Consider the following 13723-nt stretch of genomic DNA (forward strand, 5'->3'; position numbering starts at 1 on the left):
AGTACGATAATTAAAATTGGTATAAGTGGTCACACTGTCTACGTATTTAAATAATACATGTTCTTCGATTGGTGATGAACATATACGACCAAATTTCAGTTGTGTGGGTGTCATCAAACTCTGACGTAACAGGTTGGTGTTCACGCTGTCGATTACGTATGTGTCTAGTTCTTTCTTCACAGTTGCATGAAGCTTTAACATATTGCTGAGCAATACAATGTTCATGGTCCTTATCACAGTATATAACTTCACGGTAACCATCCTTAGGTGTTGATGGGTGATTTTGGTAAGGCCTAGTGTTTCAGTATTTCAGTTATATCATGGTGTGTGAGATCAGTGTGGGAGGACAACCCGAGGTTTATCAGGTCGTAGACGTTTACCACTAAAGTGAAACTTGTGATCGTGAGCAAGGCACACCAAGGATCATTGTCAGAGGGTAACCCTACATCGAAGGCAAAGGGATGTGAATATAAATTGTCAATGCAAGAGAATAACTTGCCCAGATTATTCGCCGAAACAGATTAAATTTGGCGTGAAGGCCAAAATAGCAGTGAAAATTATATGAATGGAGCACTGAAAAACAGTGATGACACCAGGTGTTCGCGAAAAAGATAAAGGTAAACACCGGCTGGATCGTGGCCCTTTGACTTGCAATGATTCAATTATAAAACGCCAGAGAATATTCAGTCTTAATGATCTGTCGACACAGATTCCATTGGGCGTAAAATGCAAAAGAGTGGTAAAATGTGTACTTAAAATAAAAATCACTGAAATTCAGTAAAGACACCAGCTGTTCGTGAGAAGGGTAAGCATGTCCTGCTCTATCGGCATTATCCGCCTCTCACACAATTTTCGTTGCATTGGCATGGCCAATAACAACAACTGCAACATGTCAAATTTCAATTAAACACTTAAAATTACGGATCAATTATGACAGTGTAGCAGATAAGCTTTTCAACGAGTGATTTTGTACGTCAATATCCAGTGAATATGTTTTCAGTTATAATCAGCGGTAAGGTGATAATCCAATTTTTATGAACTACTCAAAAGAAGTTAAGGACAACACGACTTTTTCATATTATTATAGTTAATCATGACAGAGAGTCATTATCTTCTTTTGGGTAGAATATACTTTAATATGACTTAGTATGCGTTTAAATTGTCTTGTATCTCCCGATATGTACATGTACGTATTTTGTAATAAAATGAAATTATTGATGCTAGTGTGATCTACACATGAACATAACTTCACGTAAAAATGGGGCCTGGACAGCCAAGTTGTCTGAGGCGCCGGAATTCGCTGTGCAGAATTGAATCCTAGGTTGACCCTGACCATGTTTCTTGTCAGCATCATTCTCGTGGTCGTGGGTTTTACGTGGTAAATCTGCATAACTTCCATCAGGCTGAAAAGCCGTTATTAAACTTATAAACACTGTTGGTCGGCGCTAAACTAACCTACTCACTTACCAAAACGACAAACCGAATGAACTAAATATCGGTGGTAATTTTTCTGATGATAAAAATGATATTTGATACAAATTCCATCAGTTACAGATTCCTTAAAGAAATATATCTTTTCCTGCACAGCGTGTCTGGATAATAATATGTCGACGTTCCATCAATAATCATATTGAGCTAAAGGCAATCATAAAGAATGTAAAATTAGAGTGATGACGACTGCAGGTTCCTCGTTTATCCGCGATTCCTGGTTCTTAACGTGATCAAAAGATGGACACACACGGGTCAATAAGCCCCTTATCTTTCAATATATATCAAGCACAATCATTAACCAATCAAGTGTCTGAGTAGAAAACGGATGGGTGGCATTCTTACTAATGAAGCAGAACTTGAAGCGTAAGTCCTCTGCAAGGTATAATATTTACGTAATCCTCCCCATCCATCAAGCCAAATGCTGGAAAGTGATGACGCTTAGTGGGGGCCAATTCTTTACGCTTTTCCAAATCCTATTAATACCTATAATACGGACGCTCTACCACAATATAGTACTCTATCATGCCGGTTAAACCTTAATACATTCTTAATATAAAAGAACAGGAAAATGAGTTGAAAACGTATTTAGCGGCAGTCAATTAGGTACGTGGTGTTTATAGTGTGATAGATTTATTGCAATAATTTCTTGTTCGACGTCGATGGCTTGGACGAAGGTCGAAGAATTCGTGAGAGAATCAGTCTAACCATTATTGGAAGGGAAGAATTTTCTGCGATCGAGGCATTACATGTTTTTTTCAAAGACTCTGCGTTGCTTTGATATTAAAAGGAAAATTTCACGGTGTCTTGTTACGTAATACCCGGGACATATTGCACGAAGACCAATAACACTGACGGCATATATCAGCAATATTGAAAAGAACGTACAGCGGAATGATATTTTTTTATTATTTTGATGTATGGACGCGTGAATCCCATGTAAAGATACCCATAGCGGCTTAGGTAAAAACACACACCTGTTCAGTTATTACTGAAGGGGTGTACCATAACACTCTCTGCAATTACACGCAAAATATTCGTTGCGCTCAGTCGTGAAAATACGTAAGAAAGTATACTGTGCGTCCTCAAATTCAAATATAAATTCAAAGTTAATTAACTGCGTACACTTGGTATCATAACCAACGTGTTAATACTTCAAGGTTTACGTTCAATATGAAAAAAACGGATAAGTTAACATTATCATTCTAGACACATAAGAACTTATTGAATTGGGGTATAAATGTAAGAATGTCTTGGATTCACGTGAAATGAAATTTTATGTATATGTACATGTACTTATATCTTTGTATGTTTAACTGTTTAACTGTCGCTCAACAAAGTAAGAATATTTGAAAGTTTGACGCTTCAACAATAGAATATCTACATTTCGGCGCTTTGTAAGCAATCGAGTCTGAATCAAGTAACCAGTGATTGATAGCATCAGCAACACTTTACGCAGTCTCAGTACGAGGATGCAAAATCAGCCATATCACATATCGTAAAAATTCGAACGCCGATTCCTATTGCAAGCCTGGAGTACTTGGTTCTATTCTGACCCAGACATGCTGGCATATGATGATAGATTCTCAGAAAACTGTTGTGCCATTAATGCCTTCTTATCAACGGATTTCTAGTGATCTAATTCAGCCCGTTTGCAGTAATCCGATGTTACAAGATCCGAATTAACAACGGGATGACATGCATGATAGCATTATATGGGTTACAGAGATGTGCAGACAAAACAGAATAGTATTACAATAGTATGCCTTTTATGTACATACACATATAGTTATTTTCATAATTCAATATTTCAAACATGATTAAACTTATTTGCATGGGAAAAGAAAATGCCTCAATTGTCAGAGTATTAGTTGACGAAACGATACCATTTTACCGAAGGACGTTGTACGACGTAGTTTCTACGATGAGCATTCATATGCTCACATTTTACGTAGATTGATGGCATATTTTCTTTACCCTTTTACCCCAGCTGATACAGGCAATAGCTTAAGGATACTACGTTTTCTCCCACTTCACGTGCCCATGCACCCAGATACAGGAAACATGCAATGGAAACAACTGTAACCGACAGTAAATTTACCAAGAATGTATATCTACTTACATGCTCATTTTGTGCACAGTGGTAAACCTATTACCAGAGTATTACATGTATGTTTAAATTATACCCCGTTGAAAAGACATGTGGAAAATGCTTATTTTTATGCAGGCAATTGCCATGAAATTTACTGTTGATGAGTGTGAGAGGCAGCTTTCACAGAAACCCATAAACATAATGAAGAAAGATTGGATCGCGTTAACACGCAACAGAGCTACTCAATACACATAGGCATAATGAGTCCTTTCTTTCACCGCTTCATCCCCAAATCTTGTGTACTGACTGATGCGCCATAGGTTTCTCGGCATGTTTTGCTTGCAGTGGCAACAGCTGAATGTTCTACTTTCTAGCGCCCCTATATCACTTTACACACAAAGGCTACCCTGGGGTAATAATTGTCTTACAGAACTGTCAGAAACTCTTGCACAGAAGCCGAAAGAGTCAAACGCCTTGCTCTTTCACAAATACACAAGTGAACAAGAACAGTCATTGGTAACTTGAACAGTGGCATCTGGCTAACATACAGGAGATGTGTCTCATTTGTCATTTGGCGACAGTTTGGTATTATTATGTCCCCATTAGGGCGTGCAGCTGTCATTGTATCTATGTCTTGCTTAGTTACTCTGCATTACATAAGCTACACGTTCTGACCCGGATATCAAATGTATCAACACGACTCGATACATTTGATGTCAAAAACACGGAGGTGGGAGCTCTGCATCATCTAAAATCATTCTGTCGAATTTACGCATTGTAAACGTTATATAACAACCAGTGTCTCGAGTGTAAAAACGACAGATTATCAGCGTCAGTGGCAGAAATTTGCGATGTCAATTTATTGTGACAGCATGATTACTGATAACGTGACAATGGTCTGCAAAACATTAAGACGCAGTTTCATCTCCTGTTCAACCGTATATTGGGTGATAAATATTATTCATACCTAGTATCATATACATGTACATACAAGATGAAATATGAAACTGAAACAACTGGGTACCCGAGATACATTCATGATTGGGAACTGTCTTGAAATGCTAGTATGTCCTGGTGTCATCATAGATACATGTATTTTATCCTGAAGTAAGTATCGCGCTACTTAATTTATGCAATCTCAAAGTAAAGATTGTAAAGGATAATTATGGTATCGTAAGGTAAGTATCATCAGCCACATCGTATCTCCAGAGAAGTATCGTCAAACAGATCATATTACGAGCCAAGAGTATCAAGCCAACTCTGCTAAGAATTCCACATAATATGGATGCATAAATATATTCTTTTGAACATTTGTCATGACTGCATGCTGTCTAGCTTGTGTATGTATGTCCAACGTGCTTTTGTGTGCATTTCCCGAGGCCCATTCAACACATGACTCGCACCCAGACGTGTTATCTAGCAAAACCACATCAAGGATATAAATTTGAAAGCAGGCCCCGACTTCATTATTTCTCATAATCAGCGACGCAGATATAATACAGGTCAGGTGCGAGTTACGATAATACGTCTACGTATCCACAACGAGAAGTCTTCTCCAAACTACGCCTGAGAGATGGCTTCCGCGCACGCCTCTCTAGCTGGTGGTGGCGAGGCATGTGAGACTTTCACACTCTGCCGGAGGACATGACTGCGTGCTTGTCAGTCAACAATTGGCATTACTGCTGAAATCGATTCTTCAACCTGTTTTCTGGTGTCTGTCCTATACATAGTCGTACTTGGCTTAGAACTTATCAGTTGAAGCAGGTTTAAACTTATTCGTGCATGCTGTGATTATCAGTAATATCACGCTTACTGTCTATGACTGTATCTGACAATGAACTGAACCAGATGGCAAGGATATCCCTTTGGTTCTTGTGACTTGCACACGATGTCAGTACTCCTTCCTATGTGGCCCGTGTTTCAAAATAGATCGTATCATACCGAAGAGTTTCGAGAGTTACGTTATGTGCAGATAACAAAAAATGATATTACCGCTTTCATCAGCTTTATCGTTGTGTTTTACCTTCAATATTTTACGTTAAGTTGCCATGTTGGTGTTTCTTTTGTCTTGATGATGACGTTATGAGAAAAAAACATAATTTTTTAAATAACTTATTCAAGAGAAGTTTCCTTTTCAGTGAAGTCTTAAATCTCAAGTGTTTTCAGTCGTAACGATATGTACATTTCTTCGGCAGGAAACAGTTCGTGGAAAACATGTCGAATTAAATGTACCCATAATAGAAATGACGTAATTAATTGAGAAAACATTTATGTCTAATTTTCGATGTATGTACTGTCTTTTCCTTTAAATATTACAATTATATTGAATTTCGATCACATTGCACACACATGCTGCACAAGCTAGTTCGTGGCCGCGTGTATCGTTCCAACGTTGGCCCCACACATGGTCAACAAACCTCTTGAAGCAAGGCGAGGTAACCATTCTTCTTGCATGTGTGCTGACGGAAATGGGAGGTGTGTAGATGGTATGTCCCTTTAACCCATATTTTTTTAGTGGCCGCACCTACTGAACGCTTGACTGAAAAATGCATGTTTGTCACCTTGCAATTCCGCTTAACAAGACGAATGTATTCTCCTGTATATAGTATAATTATATTGAATTCCGAAGACATATCACACGCATGCTGCACCAGCCAGTTCGTGGTCGTGTGTATCGGCCAACGTTGGTCTCCACAGATGGTCAACAAACCCCTTGTAGCAAGGCGAGTTAACCATTCTTTTTGCATATGTGCTGAAGGAAATGAAAGTATGGTGGAAGTTATGCCCCTTTAATTCATATTTTCTCAAGTGGCCACACCTTCTGTACGCTTGACTGAAAATGCATGTTTGTCACCTTGCATTTCTGCTTAAGAAGAAGAATAAACAATCATGTCGTTTGAAGCTTCCTCGAACATGAAACCGCCGTGGCTCTCTACAGGCGCCATTATTCATTTCTTTACATTTCATTACTCTCTGTACATAACATTCTATCTGTGAGGTGCCTGCTTGACATAATGACATTTACAAATCTTACTTTTGTCGACCTGAGACTCTTTATCTAGCACAGCGTCAAATCGTCACGATTTATTTCCATGAAGAACTAAAAAACGGTTTCATGTTCTCCACGGGATCCCGAGCCAGATAAGGTCGTTAGAGTTTATTATGTTGGCGATGAAATTACCTCCTCTGTCAAAGTTTCCTTCGTTCAGTTATCTGGATGAGATTGTCTATGTTTGGCTTATCATGGACATGGATCATTCGCACACATTCTGTATCATTTGGCATGTTACAACAACACTTCACAACAAGCTAACTTTTCATAAGGGACGAATTTGGATCGTTGCCTTTGGGCTTACATGTGTAAATAATATGCGTGCTTGTCTAATTGCAAGAGACCAAGTATTATTTAGTATTCAGATAGCATCTTCCCCATCATTATTTCAGTTTGAGCCGATGGAAGTCAAATTATACTATATACCACTTATAAACAGAACATACTTATATGCCGATCTTAGCACGTAATTAGCGGAACAATGTTGGATACATTTCAGGACTAATAAAATTAAATAGCTTTACCTCAAAAGTCATAAGCAAATGTCAAGGTAGATACAAGCGTGCATGCTTACATTGACTAATTCTGGGGCTGTTATTTTCATTGATGACAACGCGGTATGCATGCTGAGAACGTGCGTGTATGTTTTGTTTTCGTCCTAAATAGAACACATACATGTGCACACAATCTGTACAGAATCGCTGGCATGAAAGCAGCATCGACATTTACGTCCCTGCATCTTGAACTGTGGCAAATGCAACCAAGGTTTTCTCGCCTGGAGTCTAGGGTGCCCAATGGTTTTGGTGTTTATTGGAGAAATGTGTATTCACTAACTGGATTTTACGTGCAGTGATAATTGTTCTGGATCATATATTTGGTAAAAACTTGTAAGTATCTTGGTAGTGGATAGGCGTATATGACGAAACGTGTTTGCTGTACTATTAATTTACTCGATTACAATGGCAAAACGCCAACATCTAAACCAGTAAATCAGGGTGAATGTGTCCTGAATGCTAAACCTATAACTTGATTGTATTTGCATATATTTGATGAGTGCAGGAACTATTTCGTAAACCATTACAATCTTCATCACACGCAATAATTAGCTCCGCAGCTGGCCTGGTAGTCGCAACCAATAATTATATATTCCATGGCACATTTACATTCTGTAATTATTTTGTAATTTTTTATTAATTCATTCTATGAATTTGAATATATACCTACAATGTCATTACATCGTAGATAACCCGTGGAGATCCGGGTTAGAGTTGGTCTTCAACAACCAATGCTTGTCGTAAGAGTGCTAACGGAATAGGGCGTGAATATGCAACAAGCAACTCATGCTTGTCGTAAGAGGCGACTAACGGGATCGGGTGTTCAGGTTCGCTGACTTGGTTAATGCATTTCATCGATCCCAGTTGCGTAGATCGATGGTCATCATGTTAATCACTGGATTGTCTTGTCGACCTTCGATTATTAACAGACTGCTGTCATATAACTGTAATATTGCTGAGTGCGGCATTTAACCACAAACAAACAATCAAAGATGGCAGATAATGACTGTAACTCATACATATTTTCATAACGAGCATCTGTTGTTCGCGATTGTCGAACCAAACGTCATGTATATATCGTCGTTCAGATGATGTAAATACACACATTCCAAATGTGACAATCAACAATAGCAACACGTTTGCTTCAGAAAGTGATAAAACAATCTTGAAGTCATGCTGATATCCCCGGTACTCGTTTTTCTAGGGCATAGTACGGTACCTGCTCGTACATTCGGCGTTAGCTATGTCATTTTTAAATATGTTCTTTTGATAAATGTGTTTCAAAACATATGCTCCCTACACATAAATACAGTGTGTATGCAGATATGCCTTAATGTACACTAACGTTTTAAGGCATTAAGATAGCAACTACATGTTTGAGGTGCGTCATTTTTCTCAAATAGTTCATTAAGTATCAAATACAGTGTGTATTGGCCTTGATTGCTAGTCCATATTGTTTCTGCATCATAATGTTGTTCATTTTGTAATACGAATTTTGAAAACCCTGGTTTTATAAAGCCAATGAATACACACATAGTCGTGTGTCAATTGGGAATGGGTTCAATGCATGCCATTTCTGATACCTTCATGTTAGACGATAAGGCTATCGGATGCGAGAATGGATTACAGGTTTGTCAAATATTGAATTGGAAGATACTTGATATGCAGTAAAATAGACTCAAAGAAATTCCAAACAGATGAAACATGATCAAGCGTGTGATGTAATTTCTAACTGGAGTTACTCTTCACGCAAATATGTCAAAATCATTTTCTGGACTGTTGCTATGCATAAATTGGCTGATTACTTCGTAATACAAACCTCAGCAAATGTCAGAAAACATATCTGTTACCATATTTCTCACTGTAACCTTCGCTGAACTCTATTTAAATTTCATTGTTAGCTCAACTAATCTCCTGATGTTTGTACTGAATCTTATGTCGATCTGAAATTTGATAAATTGAATCTTTTGCATGACACGACGTTAACGTTGGAGTGTAATAGTTCGTCAGAGTCTCATGGCATCCCATATGGATTTATAAAAAAAATCATTGTTGATTGAATATTGTAATGATGAAGTCATAAAGTGCGAGTATCTTGATCAATTCTGTCTACAGCCATGTATTACACAATTACAGAAAAGTTACAGGAAGCGCTGAATGAGACGACCAACATACCTTCACTGAGCTGAATGAATGAATGGTGTCATGAAGGGTTAATATAAAACCTTCATCTAGTGAGTCATGATAACTGAAAGTTACATTATTGTTAAAATATTAGTAACATAACGACTATGGCTGTGCCAAATGTATCGCTGTTTTTGCAAGTGGCCCATGCTTTTACAGACTAGTCCAGATGCGATGAATGCGTGCCGCCATAGTTGTAGTATTACTGACATCGGCGTAAACCTCTTGCGTGCAATTTTGTAATATATCTCCTTTATAATTAATTGTGGCAACACAAGCTTTTTATCGGCTTAAATATCTACAAGAAGCACATTTATTTTCCCAATATGCCGCTTAAGTCGACAGTTGAAAATCCTTTCCTATTGGAAACTGTAATTGCAGGTAGCTGAGCTCTCCTGATGATAACTTAATGCGTTGAATAAAAAACACAACCTGAGATGTTGGTGCATCATATTGTATTGGTGAGAGTTCAGCTGAGATATCGACGTGGATTTAGCAGGCGTGTGGTTAGTATATATAGTGTTTAGTAAAGTACAAACATTGGCATGTGGTTGATTGTTATACTCTATTAAAATAGGCTAGGGTAATCAAAAACACATGAATTGAAGTTTCTGAATTATGTTCAATACGAAAACTAGTGGGAATCAGTCTAAACATCTCTATCTGTACATGAACATCGCGGTGGACACGATCCAGTTACTAGTTCATCACTGAGTACAAGCTTAGTTAAGGGGAAGCCCAGAGGGACACAGGCCCTGGATGTTAGCTCTTTTGTCAAACCCATGACAATATAGTGATGACAATCAAACGGTTTTAATCGGGCTAATTCAAAGCTTCTCATGTCGCGGGTAAGGGACGAAACATAGTTCAGACTGGCGCTATAATCTACTTGTGACCCCTGTGCAAGATGATGTCATACCAATTAAGCACACCCTTGCAATTTGTGTGTGTGTGTGTGGGGGGGGGGGGGGGGTACGTGTATAGCATGCCAATCCATCGACATGTGTGGCCACAATTCCTCATATCTTGAAACTCAATTATACCAATTTGCTTATTTTGTAGTTGATTTCATTTCCCTTGCTAAATCTTGGTATCCATTTGCACAACTTCTGGTAAAATGCAGCAATAATGTAAGTTACATCAAAAGCGTATACTCCAGGCCAAAATCTGGAACCGATGCCAGAAATAACATGGCTGTATCTCTTGGCTTGTCGGACCCGCTGCCGACTCTTGTCAATTATCTGACGAGGAAGAGATGGCAAGGCAGGAAGTGAATTATGATAATATAAATACCTGGCGATTAAGTCCATATGAGGCCAATAGACCACCTGTGTCTGCCTACACGAAATGTTGCGATTTTTTTACTCCGCAAAATATTAAATAACCATCATTATTTTGTATGGCATGGCACTTTATGCTATCCCAAAGTCCAAAGTCAACAGAGAAACTGCAAATTCGATAGAGCAAGACAATTTGAACCGTTGAACGCCAGGTACCAAACCAATTAGTTTTGACCTTTACTCGGTAATTTACTGTCTTCATTTGAACATTAGTGCGGTCATACAGGATCCATAACAGCCATGCTTTTAATAAAACCAAAGCATCCATCAAACGTTCCACAGTGGACCCAATGGCGTACATGTACACACCCTACAGCTACCGAAGTTCAGAATTTGACTCATGAGAATAAACTAATTCTAGAGTTTAAATTTCAAGTATTAATGCCAGGATAATTTGTTTCAATTCAAATGTTAAATACATTCCGTCATTATTTAGACTTAATTGACTTGTGTGGACTAAAATAAGAGTTCAAGGATTGAATTAACACAAATGACGCAATAAAGAAACATGGTTGCTAATAATTTGTCACTACACATTATAAAGGCCGCTCAACTGAGGCGTTATATTAATATGTTGTTAATTTGTTATGGAGATCCTTAAGGGAATGAAAATATATCATTAAGTTATGAATGACAGTATATAATTAATGGCTTAATACCCGTGTGTTTACGCATCGTAAATTAGAAGCACAGACACACTCAGCTAATAATCTCTATTGACCCTTCAGTAGACTATATCTTCATCCAGATGGATCTTAAACACTTTGCTATCGAAGGATTTGACGACTAAATGCTAGCAATTTGTCTGCAGTTTCCATTGTTTTCCCATCATTGATCGAGGTACCAGACTTCATCATTTTGCCGACTCTGCATCTCTGTGCCCCGACATGTTTGTGTTCAACATACAATTCACCGTGTCTTTGGTAGGAAATGCGATCTCACTCGGAGCCAAGAAAGGGGTGTAGAAAAAGTGTTTCAGCAATTTGTGCGAGCTCTTTTGCGAGCATTAGGAGAAAAAAGCCATTACCTGTGCACTACATCAAATGAGGTGTCATGTTTTCGGGGGAGTTTTGTCATCACTGGTAACACGCAAATTGAAGTAAGACAGTGTACAAGATATACATTGATTTTATATTCATATTATGTCTGTATATAGTATTTTTGATGATCAGAGACAAATAACTTAAAGGGCAAGTTCACACGGAAATGAACCTATTTTTCTTGTACTTTTTCCACATTAAAAGTGTTAACCTAGAAGTGTCATAGACAAAAATATAAAAATATCACAATAAATTAACATTTTTTTCCCATTAAAACGATTTATATTTTTCACATTTACCAAGTGTTCTATTTCCACAACAAAAACACCATGGCTTATGCCCCTTGCAGTATGACGTCATTGGTGCCAATTGATAAACATCTATTGGATTAAACATTGGATTCTAGCGTCTCAGATGCCAGCCAGCATAGTGTTATGCTGAGTCACCACTGCGCCGGAGTGTGTCGTAGGATATGTTGTTTTACCGCAAACTGGTACTTGATATCTTTTGCATTAATTACGGTGGTAATTACTTATTGCATATAGTTTATCACCGTCACATATTTACATGTATATGCATTTAAAGGGATATGTGTTGAATCGATATCGTATTGGAATTACATTCTTCTATCTCATGCCATATCATGCCATATCATGTCATGTCATGTCATGTCAATTATTCTACTTTGTCCTGTTAACAAATGTGTCCTTTGATTCTTAGCGTATGTGAGTTGCACCTATCCGCGATTCTCAGCATGATGCATCTATAAATATTTTCTATAACAAAATGCCATGATGATATATTCACATCGATCAGTAAGATGCGTGGCATCAACATGGTGTAGGTTCGCTGCAGCCACACAGTATAGAATCACGATGTACGTTATGTGCATCAAAGGCCATCCTCTATTGATGCATTCACAATATATGCTAGATCACAAAACATCAACACACATGATGAATTTTTTAAGTTGCTTGATATACGATGTACCAATGTCCCGTCATCCTAACCACAGCCGTAACTGAACTATTTCAATGAGACGTAGTCCTTTTCCTTACGAAAATCAAGTAAGGGCATCTGTTCACGTCCTATGGTCGGTAACATTATAAGAATCGTGAATGTCTTGCTGTAGAATCAATGATTGAATCATTCAAAGGCTGACTCTTTATGATATAATGATTAGATCTTCTTTCGCGGCCCATACAATCGATATCTATTGCGATATTACCCCTGAGATCCTTTTGTTAATCCTTTGTGGCGCGAAAATCGTGGTCAAGTTTATCTACAAAGCCAACATGAAACATGAGAGAACCACAAAAAAGATTCAATCCGCACTTCTCCACAACTACCTTCAAAAAGGTTTGACGAATTTATTTTCCAATCAAAATGTGCCTGTTGCAACGGAAGTCAAATTATACTGATCGCCGTTAATCAAGTGCTATTCCTAATTGGCCACGTGGACGGGCAAGCACTTGGAGGAAGTCCCAGTAACTATTTCTCTCAAGGATTTTGCGTTTAGTAAAGGTCCTACAATTGCGTTAGTCAAAATTCGCTTCCATATGAAAAAGCCATAGCTTTGCGTGAGTTGGGGAGTAATCTTATTTAAAGATGCAGGGCATTTATACAAATCGAGGCGGCAAGCTGGACACTTTATAATTCGATATAGACCCTCTACCCTGAAACATGGTGGCTGGGATGTCGTCTTAAGGTTTAGATTAGATTTGAAGTTTCACCATGCTGTGTTCACGTGCCAGCTAATTACACCAATTCAATCATTTCGAAAAATTAGCATCTTCGAAGAAGCTGAATTACAAAGTTTTTATCCTTAGAATTTGTGATACGCCCAGTAGAAAGGTCAAACGGAAGAGGACCGGCTTATTTGTAAGCGCGTTTCTTCTATCTTCAATACATCTCTTAAGCCTATTTCCTTGTTTTTCTCATCACTGTGTAGCTCACCGGGCCAATTGATCGCA

General features: G+C 38.2%; 1 protein-coding gene across 2 annotated transcripts in view; it reads left to right on the forward strand.

The window, feature by feature from the left end:
• LOC124111593 (orexin receptor type 2-like) overlaps positions 1–13723 on the forward strand; it is a 74999-nt gene that overhangs the window by 10701 nt on the left and 50575 nt on the right. Inside the window, exon 1 of one of the 2 annotated variants that reach the window (XM_046471345.2) lies at positions 7358–7519. The exons of the other annotated variant lie outside the window; for it this stretch is intronic. The gene's annotated coding sequence lies outside the window, so the exon portion shown is untranslated. Of the gene's footprint in view, positions 1–7357; positions 7520–13723 lie in introns of those variants that run through there. 2 annotated transcript variants of the gene reach the window in all.

This window comes from Haliotis rufescens, unplaced genomic scaffold, assembly GCF_023055435.1.
Source record: "Haliotis rufescens isolate VD_foot unplaced genomic scaffold, xgHalRufe1.0.p SCAF_2, whole genome shotgun sequence".
NCBI classification, from domain to species: domain Eukaryota; kingdom Metazoa; phylum Mollusca; class Gastropoda; order Lepetellida; family Haliotidae; genus Haliotis; species Haliotis rufescens.